The 19,303-nt window shown below is 43.5% G+C and overlaps 1 protein-coding gene and 1 long non-coding RNA gene across 4 annotated transcripts in view; one reads left to right on the plus strand and one right to left on the minus strand.

Annotated features, from left to right (window-relative positions):
• The window catches only part of LOC117769252, a 34,677-nt gene extending 26,980 nt beyond the window's left edge, over positions 1–7,697 (minus strand). Inside the window, exon 1 of the long non-coding RNA XR_004615181.1 lies at positions 7,686–7,697. This is a non-coding gene — a long non-coding RNA (uncharacterized LOC117769252). The remainder of the gene's footprint in view (positions 1–7,685) is intronic.
• pcdh11 (protocadherin 11) overlaps positions 1–19,303 on the plus strand; it is a 126,711-nt gene that overhangs the window by 24,482 nt on the left and 82,926 nt on the right. The gene's annotated exons all lie outside the window — the stretch shown is intronic.

Here is a 19,303-nt window from a genome sequence, read left to right on the forward strand (position 1 = left end):
AACAGAAAATGTTTAATTGCTTATCAAAGTTACTTCAGATTTTAAAACAGAGAAAGAGCTAATCAGTTCCCTCGGGGAAAGTGTCCTTGGTGATTTGAGGAAATGGTGCACGCTCAAGTGGAGCATTCTTATATAGCGGGTGCAGAAATGTCAGCGTTCTATGAATAGATAAATGTAAACCTGCTAAATGCTTTCGTTCCTACTTAAAAACAGAGAGCTTGGGTAGATCATAAGGTAGTTTTTATCTCTTTGAGCTAGATAAATTATGGTTTGATTTTCATGTTATGCATAATTAGGAAATGGAAATGGGTTTAAATGAGCCATACATAAATAAATAAGAAGAACTCCAACAAAAAGATACCAATAATGAGTCTTAACATTTGCCTGTGAAGATCGAGTCGGCGATAAATGGATTTTTTTTCTGCTTCGCGGTGTAAAAGGGGAAGATGTGAAACGAGGGGATGGGGAAAAAAAGAGTTGCCGTTCGGGGGTTTGCAACAGAAGATGTCTTCGGTATGTCTTTGGACCATTTTCATTATTGCTCCTCTGCTCCAGTAGAAATATGCAGTTGTGATTTTGGTCAGCTCACATCAAGTGCGTTTCCTGTGTTTTTTTTATCGTCTATAAAATGACTCTTAACGGTTGTCCCGCGGTTGCATTACAATACGTCACCGAGGGACGAGTTCACTTTCTTTCTTAGCTGACATAGTGATTTGTGATTTATGAGGATGCAGCATCGCTTATTACGAACAGGCCAGGAAGCTAGTTACATGTAGTTACTTTGATAATGCAATGATAAGACTGCAGATGGAGAAATATACAGACCCACACACATGATCTTACGCTGGCACACAGGCAGCGATTAATTCTGCTGCGGTGGTGAGGCTATCCATATGGTCTTCATTAATTGTATTTCTTTCTTCCTTTTTTTTTTCCCGGTTTCTCCGTCTTATCATTCTTAGTGCGCCTAGAGGCTTCTTCAGTGAAGCTTGCTGTTTCCTGTAATACAAAACCTTTGGGTGCACTGCAATTATCGAGCATCTATGGTTATCACTTCCAAAAGATGAATCCGAGACCACATCTAAAGTTTACCATTCTGGAAAAAGAAGTGGACCCGGCCGGTCCAGTGACTTTCCGTAACCTTGTGAATGAAGTCAGTTCAATCAGTGCTTCCTCTCCTCTGTTATCAGTTATTTCCCCTCTGATCAATGTAACATAAAACTAAAACATATTTGTTCCCCGTTTGAATAACATTGCGAAGGAGCTATGGAAACGGCAGAACCCCCTTTTTTTTTTTAAATCACATTACATTGAATTTACAAGTCAGCCCTGATTCTCTGCTGAGAGTATTGCCATCTGCAGCACAGAATGACAGTTCAAGAGCACGGATCGTTTGAACTAAATGATTGCTGTAGTTGCTGTCTCAGTGAACTTTTCAAAAAGCAATGTGCACTGAGCAATCCGAGCACCGCTGTGGATTTTTCAGATTTCTCTAAACGTGTATAAAATCACTTATTGAAAGTCTGTATGGATTTGTTTTGCCCGGTTTTTAGGAGTTGGGAATGGGGATTTTGGCAGCTGCTTATACCTTCATACATTTTTACCTTATCTCCATCTTTAATAGGCGATTTTAAGTACAGAAAAAAATGGAAATTTGTATTTTGCGGGTTTGGACTTCGGGCCACTAAGAAAACATGCCTCTTTTTTTAATGTAGAAATATTGATGATTCAAATGCTTGGATTTAAGGCATTTAATGTGTAGACAGTCTATGGGGAGGTGTGGGTCAATTAGCCAAGCAGCAAGCGTGTTCGGTTTATGATGTGAAGTTGTCCTGGAGCGATGCTGACTGTTTATGCAGGGCCGATTTATGCATGTGCTGTGCAGCGGTGCAGGAAACAAGAAGATGCTGTCTTTCTGTTGCACTCCACTCAAGGCAACACTCCACACAATTGATGCCAAATCTCTGCCAAACTGAATAATTCAATCATCCCCCATAGCCGCGGTGGTCTTTCTACCTTTGTGTGTGCAACAATCAAATCAGTGTGGAAGCCCGCCGAGTGGTTCTTTCTGAGACACTGAGTAGCTCTACAGCCCGGAGATTGTTTTCATTGAAAACAATTCTGTTGATTAAACGAGGTGTGACTGTGGAGCGCGGATCTGAGGAGCATCGATTGCTTGTACAATTGTTTGTTCCTTGTTAAAAGTGTGATCTAAAGCAGTAGTTGCTGATAGTGTGCAAAGCGCATGTGGTTCGCCGGTGTGCCTGCAAGACAGTCGGTGCGCCTCTGTCTAACTTAAAATATCTCAGGTGGAGACATCCACCGTGATCCCTCATGCAGGATTAATAATGCCCTCAATCACACAAAATGTTTGGAGATACAGTTGCTGGTGCTCCAGCGTGGCTCTGTTAGCGCGTGATTGTTTTGTTGAATGTATGTTACTCCAGTTGTTACAACAGGGATAAGGCAGCTTTACAAGCATTCTTTAGGAGACACCCGCCCCCCACCCCCCACCCCTCTTGGTAGTAATCACAAAGTTCCGACCTTTGTTTTAACCATGTCGATTTAACACTAATCCCCAATGAAGACAACTACGGTAAAGAGAAGGCAAACAAGGTTTTTTTTGCAAGGTTTTTTTTTTTTTGTGACCTCGCAGGTCATCGGTGGAACATCTGCATTCCGCGGACATCTGCTCCTAAGGTGAAGCCCCACAGAGGTTGTTTGCATTGAAATTCGTTCCTCATTGTACCTGCTTTCCAGCATACAGTGGAAAACCTGACCAGCAATCTATCATTCTGTTCCGGCTAAAACATGCAGTTTTCAAACCTAGCCACGTCCCACTGTGGGTCACTGTTCAACACTATGTGATGCTGTCAGTGTTGTGTAGGGCAGAGGGGTTTTTCTGAAGTGTAGCTCAGCTGCAGGCTTAAAAGGGTCAAACTGCGATGCATCTGAACACTGTATTGCTGTGTACTTACCATCACTACATCAAATTGCGGGAAACCACCATTCCTGGAAGAAGCGTTTTAGCCAAAACAAATTAACTTGTGTTGAGGACAATGTCATGACTGGATGCAGTTGTTGCGTGTTTGCATGCTGAAGGTAGCCAGACTGAAAGGCAACAACTTAAGACGTTGGCCAAGGAGAGCCATGTCTGTGTCCTCCTTAATCCTGGTAATCCTCGTACTGAATTCTTGATTTGCTTTTGTAAAAGAGATTGGGAGACGATAAGACGCACGTTCGCCTCCTTAGAATAGCTGATAATCTGGTTTGAACAGAGGACTCAGGGGGTATTTAGCCTGCCTTAACATTTGCCCAAGCAGATGGCGCTGACGGGGGAAGGCGCAACCTTAGCCCCCCCCTTTTCTGCAAGGTCCACTTTGGAAAAAAAAAGAACAGTGGGATGATAATCAATGTTGTTTATTTTCCTGCTTGACTCTTTAAGTACTTTCAGCCAGATTATAGGCTTTTCCAGGGGATAATCGGGAGGGCGCAGACAATTGCCTTTTTCTATCCTGACAGTATTCCCCGACGAATGCGTAAAGAAAGCGATTTAAAGTAGATGTCGACTCTTAATTCCCGATTAGTCCCATTGAAAACCCTGTTCAAATTAACTGGACACTGCACTAATCACTGCATTTCAAACACCCCGTGTTCTGGCACAGTGGACAAACCATATCCAGCTGTGAGAAGACATCCCATGAGTGATATCTCCATGTTGTAAGTACTTGTGTTTGAAGCAGCCTGTTCCTCGATGTGATGACACACTCAAACACGATGAACCCGGGAAATCTACTCCAGGGTAATTGTAATACTTCGGCACCGGACAGTGAGTGTGCCGACCTCTTCTGACTGCAGATAGAGGCAAGATCCCTTCTCTTGTAGAGTGTGGAAAGTAAAGTGTCAAAATGTGGCATCGCCCATACTGATGTCAACGTTTATTCTTTTGCTAGATTTGAACGATTATCATTTCAACGTAACAATGAGATGCAGTATTTTTCTTTCTTGGTCGTAACCGTGCAAATGCAATACCTCTGATTACATGCGGTGTCTAAGCATGGCTGCATATAAGCCATTAAGTCGTTAAGATTGGTTTCCTAAGCCCAGCCCTCTAACCTTAGTTCCTCGGGCAATCTCCTCATCTTGGACTGGACACCTGCAACAAAAGCATTTGACTAATGAGATCAGCCCATTGACTAATTAGAGTTCCGCATGGCATAGGTGGGATGACTGCGTAAAGGTTTGCACGTATAGGAAAGGTCTGTCAAAACCAAAGCTTTCCATGCCTCCCCCCCCCCCTCCCCTTTCTTTCTCTGTGCAGCTGTGTGTTCTGTAACAAGATATTGTACGTGGCTGTCAGGCTCAATCTGGGGCAGAAACACGAAAAGACAAGCAGAGGCCCCAAATGCATCTCGCTCAAACATGCACACTCTGAGAAGTTAATCCACACATACACAATAACATATTGATTTTCTCTGTGTGCTCTCACTTCATCCAGTGACAAGCAACAGAGTTCAAAGTGAATTCATGAAGGAAAAAAAAAAAAGAAAAAGACTGAAGCAAGCATTTGAAGGAAACGTGAATATCAGGTTACATTCAAAGCAATTTGTATGAGAGCCAGGGACGTTGCATGTTGTAGTTGCAGCTACATTCACAGCATGATGTCTTTGCGTCATTATTTTTTTCTTGCCGTTCGTGCTCTGCTTTTTAAGTGATGGTTCGATAAAAAATGTACGGCGTGCCACGTGCTTGAGATGTGTATGAAAACTGGTCACATATCAACGAGAGCAAAAGAATGCACAGCCATTAGCAGGGAGTCATAAACGGTGAACCACAAAAAAGCTAATGCAAGTCAGCGGTAACACATAGTGTGCAACCCGTTCTAATGGCTTGCATCGTTACCCGTATTAAGACACTGTCGACTCTTTGAGTCAAAACCACAGCATTAACTTGCACAGCAGCAAAGGCAAACATCTCTAAGCTTTAACAAGGCTCGACCTAATCGCTTTCCTCCATCAGGAGCCGCTCCGCTTTCTTTATTACCTTTACCTGAATAACATGAACATACAGTAGGTAGCAGATCGAAATATAACTGTTTGCATAGTGTCAGAGATCATATTCTGCAATAAACTGGAGGGATAATTTGAGCCAGGAACATGAAAGTATAATAGAATGAGGGTTGTTTTTGAAGAGTCTTCTTAAATAATGCGTGATATTCAGCGTTGGCCATAAAGAATTTATGTGCATGCAGTCTTCAAAAAAAAAGAGAAAAAAGAGCAGCAACCCTTCTCAAGATCAGTCAGGCAGATTATTATGTGTCATTTGGACATTTTTTTTGTAGCAGTGGTCTGTGTTGCTTGACTGGTCCGACAGTCGTTATGGAGTGAGAAGGCTTCACGACATTGCTGCGCCATGAATTCTGAGGGAAATTGGTGCTTTTCGCACACCTCTTGTGATGCCCATTTTAATACCCCTTTGCACGTGTGACTTGATCATATCAGCGACTTAATTTACGATATTCCAGTCCCTCCGGTGCCTTGTCCAGATAGAATCAAAAAGACTGGAATTCAACTGCTTCCATAATAACTTTAAGAGCTCATGACTATACCAAGACATTTCCACAGTTTCTCTCAGTTCAGTTCCTCTCTGCTTCTGCTTTGTGTGATTGGGGCTATATTCTCTCTTTTCATCAGAAGAGAAAAAGCCAGGCATCTAGGAGAATTGCCACATGTATTCCAGACCATTTCCTCTATATATTTACCCAGCTCCACGCATACAGACGGGCTCAGCTTGTGATGGAGCCACAATGTGTTTCAAGCCCGAGGTAATGGACAACACTTCAGTGAATCTGCGCCTTACCTGACCTATGGTATTGTGATGGATGATTGTGTTATGCTCCCAAGATAAGACTGTGCCCTACTTGACTTTGAGGCAGTGACCTGAAAAATAAGGCACACAAGTGAAATCCGAGCTCGGATGAACCTGGAAGTGATTAAGGTCACCCAGACACACCACATTGTGTGACCCCCCCCCCCCCCCCCCCCCCCCCCCCCGGTGACTCACATCAGGGGAACCAATTGTCTTCCGAATCCTCGTGGGTGTGTCTTTTGTGGGATTCCTCCTTAATGCAAAACACTGGCCATTGATAAGATGTTTGGGAAGAGTGTCAGGATGATTAAATTACCCCTATAAGGATAGCTCCTGATTTATTTTGCAATCGTATTGTCCTGGGAGATGCAAGAAAACATGCTGTTTCCCTAATACAGGACATAAGGTCTTCCTGGTAGATTTCTATAAACCAATCAGCTGTGACCCTAAAATAACCAAGTGTATTTTTCTTCCATCAATTTATGGATGCAACCAGCTCTCGTTGTGCTAGAAGATGCATTCTTACACTTCAGTCAACCTTCTTTTGTTTTAGGACTGGACAACAATATGATATACAATGTAATCAATGGATGGTGCACAGTATGCTGGTACTCATACAGTCCCTGTATTGCTACGTGCTCGCCATGGGTGCTGACTCCACAAAAGGGGGAGTCGCTGAGGTCACAAGTAGTTCAATGGCACCTATAAATGAAAGTGCACAGTAATGCAGTGCAATGGCAGCAACTCAGTGCAATAAGATGAATAAAGAATTATGCATACACAGTTTCTCAGGGAATATGCAAATGTGTTGCTTAAGTATGCATCACATATAGGGAAAATAAAAGATCAAGTGTGATGCTGAAAGCATGAGAAAAGATGACGCCACAGCGAATACTGGATTCGCCTCAGATTTAACTCTGTTCGGGCCCTGGCTTTATACATTATTTAACGTCGGTGGCGGCGTATATGCTGAGTTTCCATCTGTCCAGGTTTCATTGACGTGATGCACACATGCCGTAATGCTTGGAGGGAAACAGGGATAACATGAGATCATGTCTGCCTCTTGAGGGCGGGATGCAGTGAGTGGATATCTGGCTTGTTTTTGTGTCTTGCTATTCTGCTGGGGATCAGCACACATCTCCTCGCCACAGCCATGACGCTCAGATAGAAAATTACTCTTCCTCTGGTGTGCATGTAAATCAGAGTGGAGGGAATATAATGAAATAATGAAGTGTGCCTCTGCTTTTTTCCAAGTGAGGCCGCTGGGACCCACTATTTTTAGACACAACAAAGAGATTGCCAGGGGTGTCCAGTCTCTCTGGTTAGTTATGGAGTTTTTATACACTTGTCAATGTACAACTGCTTGTCTCACGGCCTAGACACACGCTGGGATGAAATGGAGGGCCAGTGCCTCCGCCGAGGACAACGTCAATTAAGCTCTGTGGATTCGGGGATGGACATGGTTCATGGATAGTCAATAATAGATCATCATGAGATCAAGGGAGTTGTATTTTGAATTATGTTTAGTGCGTAATCATGGCCACATGCAAGGTGACCCCTCGCCCCCCCCCCCCACCCCCCCCCCCCCCCCCCACCCCCCCCCCCCCCCCCCCCCCCCCCCCCCCCCCCCCCCCCCCCAGGAAATGCTTTGTCACTCAGACAAACGTAGAAGATGAATACTCAGCATGATCCTGTGGTATTTGTTATCTGGTGTTCTCTTTCTAATAGGGTTTACTGCTTGATGAGCCAGGTCAGGACAAGGACAAAGTGCTCCACACCAGAAAGTTAGAAGCAGGGATCATAAGCCAGACCACAACCTCTCAACCTTCTACATCTAAGACTCTAAATTGTATTATTATTATTATTGCTGAACCTTAACCTTAACTCCTACAGAATTCTTATGCCTTTTGGTTCGTGATGCTCTGTCTAAATCACATCAAAGTTGCTGCTGCCCGTAGCGGACCTGTCGCGATGTTGCTTCCCTTTTTACCGCTGAGGACTGTTCAGCCATCGATTTATTCAGCTGGAACTCTGTTAGAAATGTATTCCCATAATTTATTGTAACAACATTATCTCCCCGTATACTCTATACAACATTTGACCTTGAAAATGTGAATTTGCAGATGCAGCAAGACCTGGATCTTTGCAAAGTCAGATATTTTCTGGCATCCTTGGCAAGAAGGGGGGGGGGGGGGTGGGGGAGTAATGCTGCCATGTTTGACTTTTGGAGATAACACCTCAGAGGTCATTTGAATGACTTGGTGTAATGTGGGTCATGCGGCCGTATAGCATCAAACGCATTGAGCCACTGACTTCACCGGCATGTGAGATATTTCCTCTCTAGCAGGTTTTTATTATATGCCTGTGGTTGGTTGCTTACGTGCGGATGATCACTCTCCTGACTCTTTCTGGGGTGCAGGGCCGCACATATGGAGCTTGGGCGATAACACAAGGGCCTCACCTGTAACATCAGTTTGGTTTAGTGTGGAAGTCACAGCAATGTCAGTTATCCTTCTATTCGATGACTCATTAAAAAGTACTTAATGCCACAGAAATCGAAACCCATAAATGCAACTTTAACATTCAAGATTAGAATACCTCCAAAACTAACTGTCCTTGACTACTTTAAAAGGAAAAACATAAAAGTCAGTGTATGTCAAGACACACATTCCTCGGCAAAGTGAAAATTCCTGCCTCTTATCTGTTTGATTTTGCACTTAGGGATTTTTTTTTTACTTCATCTTTTCTCTTCAAACATCAAGTGCCAAAGTCATTTACATGTGCTCGGGGCAACTACAGTTAAAAGACAGACATGCGACTTACTGCTGTCTGGAGGCAGTCTGTGAAGACAATAAGGCTGTGGTAAGGGTAAAACAAGGAAGGAGGACGAGAAAGTGAGAGGAAATGAGGGGAGGATGGGAGGAGGAGAGGGAGGAGCGAAATTAGGATGCTAGGGGGGTGAGACCGGTGAGACACAGAGGGGGTAATTCAATTTGACTAAAACTCTCTCGTCATTCGTACAACTGGGGTTTGACCTCACCACCGACATGAATTAAAATTCATGAACTGTTGAAGAGTGAGCTGCCAGTAAGTAGAAAGCGGGGAGGTTCACATCATGATATTATTTTTTTTTTTTCTAATTGCAAATAAATGAAGCCTATTAGTTTACCTTAAATTAAAAGCAGGAGGGTTCCCACAGAGATACCCGATCCCATGTGTAACTCATTTAAGACTGATTTGGGCCCCCATTGAGCTGCCAGGCAAACCAGAATTAGGGTAGCAGAGCAGCCCAACTGCACAGTATTGTCTAACTCCTCCTGGCTCTGTGCCCTTCCTTTAACTTGGAAACGCGGCTGAGGTTTCTGTACTGGAAAACCATGTCCACAAGGTACAATTAGGTAATAAAAAGAAAACATACTTTCTTTGCCATGCTACAATTTATGCACTCCAATTTGTAATCTGATACAGATTCTGAATGTCTACGCAGTGAGCCTGGCACGGGCGGAACGCGCGCCGCCGCCGTTGTTCGTTAATGCCTCCCCGAACCAGATGAATCACAAGAAAATCCTGTGCTTGACTTTTATCCATCCACAATATAAATAACTAATTTATCAATTGTGCTTAAAGAGACATACAATGGGCAGAACAGAGAACATTGTGTAGCTGGGATAATCCCTTGGAAGATTTATCCTGACGTTGCCTGGGGGGGAATAGTGGGAGCAAGACGCAGATCTCATTCCCTCCGTCTCTGTCTCTCTATCTTTTCTCAGGATACGTAGTCACTTTATCAGCTCCTGATCAGCCCTGTTCAGTTATTTTGCATGTGTTCTTGTGATATTCCAGTTAATCCGTCAAGTGAAGAGATTTAGCCTGAGATTACCGTGATACAGTGAACTTTTGTTGCTACACTACACATGCTTGTAGCCCTGAGGCAGTTTTCTTGACGCACTTTACAGTATGTGCATTTGTACTGTAGGTGTGTGTTTGTGTGTGTTGCGCAAGGTGCTTGTCTCCATCTCATGTGTGGGCGACTTTGACTAGATAGTGAGCACAGCCACCGATGGTCTGACAGCCCCACAGCTTCCCCCCGAGCTACTCGGAGCGACTGTAGGCGGTTTGTGTTTTAAACATGAATGACAAAGCGTAGACATAATCCCAGAGAGCATAATTTTCCTTAATGCTGTTTTAAACTAAAACAAAACACATCTACCCTCCAGCGTTGGCAGAAAAAAAGAGTTCCACGACGCCTGACACAGGGTGTTCAGCCCGAATTGCAGATTCAAGTTGTGAATAGTTTTTCCCGTAGTCTGGGTCGAGAGCCTGGTGACTTGATGAAAATAGACCACAGAAGTGCAATTGCCCTTTAGGATCGCCCATGTCCATCTTACACATTAACTTTGCATGTTTTAACCAAGGTGAGGCCGTGTTGCCTGGCAACAAAGCAAACAAGCCCCGCATACATATAGATAACATCTGGTTTCAGTTCATAAATTCTATCACTGGGAGCGTTCGGTGTGTGCAATTACTTGAGCCAATCACATGCAAAAGCTTTTTCACTGTGGCTCCTTGAGTGCTGTCACTAGTTATTACAGTGTGTGCTATTTAGCAAAAGTGCATTTGCAGTTTGAAGAGCATCCCAAGATATTAGTGGCATCTAATTGCATTACCTGGAGGAGACTGATGGCGCCAGTTAAAACGGCTGGCCCCAGTTCAGACTGTGTCGAAGGCAAGTGCTTCTTTACAGGTTATACGTCATGTTTCTGACTGGAAACTTTTGTCGACTAAGTGATTTTCTGACAGCTTTAAGCTTCCCCTCGCCTCGACAAATACCCCTATTCCCTAAGCAATCGTGCATCTTACCATTAATCCACTTTCATCCATGTGAAACTAAAACAGTGACAGAATGATAATAGCAGCTAATGCAGCCAAATTTTGATTGCACGCGTCAGATACGCTCCCATTAACTTGTTCTGAATTGATTCATGCAATCATGCTTGTTTACCTAGCAATAGTGTAAAAATGTCCCAGCAGCGAAATCCATAATCATGCCGGCTAGCTGTGAGGCTCACTGCGGCGCTCGTCCATTCAAGCCCTGACAAAGCCAGATTTCATTTTTACTCTTTCATCTTGTTAATGCTGCTAAATAACCACCGATCACATCTTTGCATCTCTTCAAAAACGCATTCCCCTGCAAATTTTGTATTGGACCTCCCATTTTTCAAGGATACAAAAAAAAAAATGTATGTACAGAAAATATATACAGTGTCTATAAGTATAAAAAGTCACCTCATGGGCAGCCAAAGGCAAATCTCTAGACTGAGACAATAAGGTGGGGACAAAAAACTGCCAAGTGACCCTCACTGGATATATCTCTAGGACCTCCTGTCTCCCACTTCTAGATTTAGTAGGCACTGGAGGGGTTTTCACCTCACAGTCCCCACGTACTCCAGTGGGACTCTCATCTGGGGAATTGCATGCCAGGTTTATTGAGCAAGGAGTGGCAGGGGCCCTCAGAGACGCCTCACTGTTTTCCATGGTAAACTGCAGGAAAAGAAGGAGAGAGAGGTTTGAGATATCACTGCTGAAATGACTTTCTTTTTCCACTATCAAAATTCCACTTCATGCAGCATAATTATGGAGATTTGACATATCTATCTCTGTTGTTGGTCTGAGATTTGTATTCCACTTTCCCACTCCCTCCCCTCTCCTCATTTCACTTCTACCCCACGTACACATCCCTCTCTTCCTCTCCTACCCTCCCTCTCTCCCTCTTTCCCCTCCCTGGCACCAGATTCCATCGCACTAATTCCCCAACCTCTAACTCCTCTTTTTCTGCCTCACTTCCTACCGAGAGCATAATGTCTATGGGCATTTATTGTCGCATTAATATGAGCAAAGGATGTGGGGTAATAAATCGCTTTCTTTCTCCCAATGAGCCATAAGAAGTGGTGATAAAAACAACTTTTCTGTTGTTGTGCGCTTTTGCCTCGCGAAGTGAAAGAGGAAAAAAAGAAAAAGAGTCTGTGTTTGAAGTTCAGATTAGTCTTCAGGGAGTCCCACCTCTTGGGACTGTTAACCTTTAGCCATTCAGCTATAAAGCGAGTGAGTTCCATTAAAATACATAATGCATGAAGTGCCGAGATTGCATGTCATTGATCAGCACTTGAATAAATTGGGTTGAAATCCTATTAACATAACCAGTTACACATAAAGTGAGATGGATAAAGTGCAGTATAACACCTGCAAAAATTAGCTACCATCAGCCCCACGGTTTTGTGACGGTTGAAGTGGCCCTGGCTTACTGAAGGCAATTTAGAAATAAACAGTAATGAACTATAATTCCTGCTATTTGTGCGATCTGGTGTCCGTGGTTTACCCTTTTGTTGTCTTTCTGCTGCCGTATACAAGCATTTTCCTTGTTTTTACCATGTTAAACAACACTGCAAATGTTTTATTCTCAACACTAAAACCATTTGTGATCCATATCCACTCACAGATCTCATCGCGACCATGTGATTGATTGATTTTGCAGTAGACATGAAGTACAATAAGTACTTCAGGGTCAGTCAGTATTTGTCACGACAGCAAAAGTTCACCCCCCCTCAATTCAGCAGTTGCATTGTTTTCAAATTGACCACAAATCCGTAACTTTCATGTGGTTTCCGATTAGCTATTGTTTGTCCATTTGGTTAAGTATGAAAAATTGCTGCGAGAGACACGTAAGAGCTGTTTAGTGCGATGCAATGTGGCCTCCAAGGCAGCTCCTTGACTCATGGCGCCTGTCTGCTTCAAAGGGTTGTGTGCGTGTGTGTGCGCGTGTGAGTGTTAGCGTGTGTCTGTGGTAACCAAGCCCCCACCCCCCACCCCCTCTACTGAAACAACCACACTCCACTCTCCAGCATAAAGAATGAGCATGTTCCCCCCTCTCAAAGCAATTAAGAGCTCCCCTATCATCTTGACAGGTAGCCTCCGTCTTCCGCAATGCATTTGTGCCACGGCAATAAGTCTCTGTAGGTCTAATGTGCATGCCATTTTTTGAAAAAAATGCTTTTACATATCTAACTCCCCCGCCTTCCTGTATCAGGAATAATTAGGGCAATTAATTCAGGTGGATACCCAGTACAACATATGTGTTTTCAGATTAGGCACAGAGGAGGGTCTGTCACCCGACCCCTGTGCAGACTGGGAGATGACCCAAATTAAAGCGTGTTTCCTCCCCAGCCATCGCCCCCCCACTTCTTCCTCAGACCCCTCTCTAAACCCTTGTGCCCCCCACTGATGCCGTGCCAGCCTCCTCACCACAATGCCATAGAACGCCTGCCAATGGCAGCGGCTCCTTAATGAAATAGTAATTGTGACTCGCATGCATCACTTGCTCTCCTGTCCTGTTCTGTTTCACTGCACAATACAGAGAGGCGTCGACTGAGCTCCGGCTCTGTGTTTTTATTAATGCTCCGTGTTGCACCTCTGGTTATAGTTTGTTTTCATTACAGCTGTACATTACCGGCGATTGCTTCAGCAGATACGTCGCCTTTTTGTTCAAATTCTTGATATCTACAGAAACGTTGTGTTTAGCATACAACCAGGCTCATGTAGAATTTCTTTTTTGTTGGTTGCAGTGAGTGAGATGCATGACGTACACTGAATATTCCCCGAAGAAGATGTGCAATAAGGTTTTGTGTGTGTGTGGGGCGGTACACAGCTGTTCACAGACACGAGAATGTGGAATATTTAGGGTCAATATATCATTTATTTCACTGGGAGTCTATAATGGGCCCGCGATGTGCGCTCCATTACTGGACACAAGGGCCCAGACTGCTGACCAATCCCGTCTAATGAAAACAAATGTACTGGCAGGCGGAAGAAAAGAAATACACTACACTGCAGTTCATGTTCCCATGTCATTTGGTACGAGGACTGTGGCCCCCCGGTTTATGCAGAAAGGCAGGCTTAACAACTAAAGTGTGTCATTATGTGTTGGCAGGGAGAGGAAAAAAATCCAAATACAGTAGTAATTTCATAGACATGTAAAGTGCAGCACGGCACATGTATTACAATGAACATTGGTGAAAAACAAATCTGTGGAATTCCTTATCTATCTATCTATCTATCTATCTATCTATCTATCTATCTATCTGTCTATCTATCTATCTATCTATCTATCTATCTATCTATCTATCTATCTATCTATCTATCTATCTATCTATCTATCTATCTGTCTATCTATCTATCTATCTATCTATCTATCTATCTATCTATCTATCTATCTATCTATCTATCTATCTGTCTGTCTATCTATCTATCTATCTATCTATCTATCTATCTATCTATCTATCTATCTATCTATGTGAATTTAAGGATTCACATTTAACTAAAACATTAAACCTTCTTATATCGTGTTGAGATGTTCAGCGGTTGAGTCTTTCTCTCTCATCAGAGCACAAATGAGATCAGGACTATTATTTCCAAAGTGCCCATGCTGATCCAACATCACTCTTAGCTTCAGATCACGCCGAAAATGGAAGAAAAACAAGGACATATTTAGTGATCCCAGATCAGCTCACCTCCTCTGAGAGGAGTTTGATGAACGCAGCCCCAGATTAGATTAGAGGCCTCACACTGATGAATGTAATCCATCATCTTGTAAGCACCGGATATTTATGACAATTTAGTTTCGGTAACTCTGTCACAAGCCCTTAGCTTTCAGTTTTCAGAGTTGCATAACTACAAAGAGAATACAGAAGTGCGAGTGAAGGCTCGTGGGGCGCCATGTTTCGTGAAACTTGGGGAGATTTTTTTTTTCAAAATTGTGACCATGACAGAGATTGAAAATGCACTGTCTCTCCACGCTGAAAGTGCCTTTTTTTCTATTTCCTGATTTTTGTTTCTTCGTTTTCACCTTTTGCCTCCCCACTGCAGGCAAAACAAAATGTGTGGCGGTTCCATTTCATCAACTAAACTCGGAGATGAAACACGTATAAAACTGAATGTTTTACCACTTCATTCCAGTTTGTGAGACGACAACTTCTTTGAACTTGATTTTTTTTTTCCCCCTATGGTGCAGCTACTGTGTTGCCCATGAAGCAAGTCTTCTTACGGGCACCGAGGGAACGAGCTGATCAGCCTCTCAACACTCATCTTTTGTTTTTGTTTTTCATGTCATATTTCTGTCAGGTGTGGCAGCTCATCAAGCTGAAATAATGAGGCCATGTTCCGTGATTAGTGACACAACTCTTTAGATATTTATGTGATGATAAACTGCTACTTTTCTCAAAAGAATGATTTGCTCTTCTCCATCTCTATTTCTTTGTATTTCTTTGATATCATTTAGAATGAAGAGTAGAAAGAAAAGCTTTATATTTAAAATGTTACCTTCTGGTACTAACATGGGCTAAACCACAGTGGATTAAAACTAAATAGAGCCAAATGTAATCACAGGAAATGGTTTATGCGCAACACACAAGTTAAAACCAGTCTCTAAGTGGGCGTGTTAATTTAATTGAGGCAGAATCTGTTGGGTGACATGATAGAGGGATGTGGGTGGGAAGGTTTAGCTGCTAATGATGTTTATGCTTTTTTTTGGTTATAGAATTCCTAATACCCATTAAGTGACATGAAATGTAATTTGACAATTTAAGTATTCCAATATCCAGTCTTATTTCCCCTGCAGTCTAATTATGCTGTATAAATAATATGAATAACAATATCCCATGAAGCCGTGCCATGAAGCATAATTCGGGTTCACATTATGATGTTTGGAATTACTCTGATGCACAACACTGATGAACGTAACGTGTTGTCTCGAACGTCTCACAAACGGTTTGATGAGAGGAGGTGCGCCGCACACCCATCCAAGCGCTTCGAGAACTCGGAGTGCAGTTTTTGGATGAACTCTCTGTATGCTGCCTGCACAGACAACAGCTTGACAGACGGTTTCAAACGAACCTCTCGGCACCTGAAGGGAGGTGTGCAAGGATGGAGTGAATCACAAAAGTGGTTCAGTCGTGCATATCACATTGTTCTAGTTTTTTATTAATCCCCACTGTACGTCTCCGCGGCACTTAAAACAGACTCCAGCTCGCACCCTGCGACTCGCATCAAAGTCGGCACTTGTTTGTTGTGTCATCTTTGGAAATAGACATTTGCCCAAACAAATGACAGTTACACGTTTTATTATGCAAATGGCGCAGGTAGGAGTTCGCATTGTTCCTCGGCGCAGGGTGGGACAAGTTTCACGTCGGGTTACAGGTGGAGGAAAAGTGATGGAGCGGAGATCCGAAAACTGAACTGATGTAATTGCTGTGTCAGTTTGAGCTGTCTGAAATCAGACTAGCTTGGCTTCATCAGGCAATTCTGCTCAAGCTATATATATTCTGTCTATATTCTCTTTACACAGTTAAACGTTTTCCTATTCTATTTGTATTTCTATATTTCCTGTGTTTATATTACACGTTTAGTTATTTTTACTTTACTGACGTCTATCTTTTGTCTATTTAGCTCATTTTATCTTGTCATATCTTATCTTATCGTATCCTACCTAGCTACCCATCACCTTGTTTAGCCGCACTGTATATGGTGTTTATCTTTTCATTTTACAAGGGGTGATTTTCGTTAATGTACTTTAACTCCTTGTGTCACCTCCTGCTTCAAAAATAAGTTCATGTGAATCACGTCCCTACGCTTTGGCGCACATGTCACATTAAAGCTTAATTAACGCTCTATCCACCACTACGAGGGGAGCGACGTGAGCCGCATTCCCTAAAAAAAGAACGCAGTGAGGAGAGGGTTGCCGAGCACATCATGCTAAAATCACGCAAATTTAAATAATTAACATTAGACATGCTGTGTTGAATAAATAATTAAATAAATAAATAACACCTCCGGATCATGGCTGGGGTTTCTCATTAGGAGGCAAGCTGTGCGACTCCGTGCTCGGGAATGAAAGTCAAGTGAAGCAATTGCAATAATTATAGCAGCAAGAAAAGCCGGCGCGCGTGTGCGTCAGGGAGGGTGGGGGCTTAACGGAAGGCAATGAGGAGGGAGGGGCCGGCTGTCTACAGGTGCCTCTGATTAAGGGTAATCTGAGCAGCCCTCCCCTTTCTTATCTCCGCACCGAGCCCTGCTGCCTCCGGGGGCCCGGGGCTCGGCGGCTGCCTGGCGTAATGAGCTCCAAAGCCGCACAGTGGATGCCCTGCAGGACCGTCCCCACAGAGGCGTAATGAGCATTCCAGTGTACTAACTCGTGCTCCCCACCAATGGGTCCCCCAAGCCCGCTCCCCCCCTCAGACATGGGTGGGCACGGCTTATTGGCCGAAACCCTCCGCGGCCTCCCTCCACTTGAACTCCCGTTTGCGAGGTGTAATGGCATCCTCCCTCCGGGTTCACCGTGGTGTCCCCGCACGTGTGTGCGGCAGGGAGGGATGGCCCGGAGCCCAAGCTTGGCATCAATCACTTTACATTGAGAGCGAGGCGCGAGGCAGAGGCGGTGATAGGGATTGAGTTGCAGCAAAGATAGAGGGGAGGGCACGGGACAACGGGATGGAGTGGCTGGTGAAGAGGGACGGGCAGATGAAGTAGCCGGAGATGGGAAAAGGTTGATGACGGTGGAGGGATGGAGAGGGTGAGGTAACTGACAGATGGAGTGAGGGTGGGAGAGAGAACAGAAAGATAAATGGGGGAGCTGCACAGTTAGATCAGGAGGGAGAGAGAGGAGATAGAGAGAGTAGTATCTGGGTATAACGAGGACTGTGCAGGAGAGTGGGTAATGAGAGAGGAAGGAGGGGGTGTCAGAGTCCAAGGTGAGGAGAGAGAGAGAGAGAGAGAGAGAGAGAGAAAGAGAGAGAGAGAGGCTCTTTTGCCAAACAGCGGTCCCTCTGTTGGTGCTGGGGTGGATCTGTGTGTTTAAGAAACTGCACTGCTGTGCTTTTGCTCTCTTAAACAACCAGGAGGTGGGTGAGAGGATCGACGGGCCTGACCACAGAGCAGGGCTTTGAAGCTGCCTCATGCTGAGAGAAACTGTATTGGATTTAGAAAGACTGCCTTTCAACAGGGGGGGAAAAAAAGGGTCGGAGAAAGAGAGAGAATGAAAGACAAAAAGAAACGGAAATCCAGAATAGGAATCAAAAAGAAGGCATACATAAGCTGGACATGCCTCAAACACAAGCCTTTTTCCTCATCTTTATTTATCACTGTTCCAAAGATTAGAATAATAATTAACATTTTCCATGAGACCCTATACAAATGGAAATCAAGGACATGCTGTAGCATTCATTAGGATTATTCACCGTCATTAGCTGAACAATTCTCATGGTTAGGGATGGTTCCATCTGTTTCTCAAATAGGTTGTCTTTAGCATTGAAAAGGGAAAAAACATGAGGCACCATGTGTGCTTGCCTGCGTGTTTTTGCATATGTTGATGCGCCTCTCCCTGCACATGCGAGTGTTCCCAAACTCTTGTGAAATTCAATGCGTAAAAAAAAAAAGAGACTCTCATCATCTTTCATCTGTGATGCATTTATTCTGCGCCGGCACTGCAGCAGCTGTTGTAGCCATTTTTCTTTTTTCGCCCTTTTTTCTCCAAAATGTTGCAAACTGGGTTCTTTGAAGCTGGATTCTTCAATGACATGTAGGCGCGTCACTGGTTGCACCTATTGGTATCTGAAAAGAATACATTTTCATTTTTCTGAATAAATACCCGGGGGATACAGTACAAGTGCAACATAATGTACTGATACAGTAAAATGGGAAACTTTTTGCACTACAATAGCGACATCTGTGTCAGAGAGGATTAGCTCGGTGGTTAGGATTGGCCAGTGTGTCTTATTTTAATTGTTGTGTATTTTAAATAACTTCCCCATTGCTCCTCTTCTTGAATAGAACCTCTGCGGGGCCTAAAACTGTCTTTTCAGAAACTGGTTCCATCTGGGAATAAGGATTACATTATTATTATTATTATTATCTTGTGAGGGATTAAGGATTTGTCTCAACCAGTGAGTGTTGCCCTGCAAAATACAAGTAAATCACAACACAGTGTCACAAAGTGTATTGTTCAGTTCCTGAGGGGGGAAAAAAAGAAAAAACTGAAATGAAATCCTGAAAAGTAAAGGTCTACATCCTCTGAACAAGAGCAATGTGCTGTTCTAATGACAGCATTTCACAGGATCGAGAAACCTGAGTGTGAGAATGATGTCTGGCAGCAGAGTTCAGCTACAGTTTCAGGTTTCCACAGAAACTATTAGAAATTTTAAATATCAGGTTCTTTATGCTCATGTCACAACTCAGTTCATCTGTCACATATGACATATGACACATACATGAATTCAGGAAGATGCAAGCTATCGTCCTTTATCATTTTCTGCCTGTTATCCCTTTGCTATGAACGTGTTATGATAACGGAACAGAATAGCGAGCATTAGGCTCTGATATGTAGACTGAG

The sequence above is a fragment of the Hippoglossus hippoglossus genome, chromosome 10 (assembly GCF_009819705.1).
Source record: "Hippoglossus hippoglossus isolate fHipHip1 chromosome 10, fHipHip1.pri, whole genome shotgun sequence".
In the NCBI taxonomy this organism is placed as follows: Eukaryota; Metazoa; Chordata; class Actinopteri; order Pleuronectiformes; family Pleuronectidae; genus Hippoglossus; species Hippoglossus hippoglossus.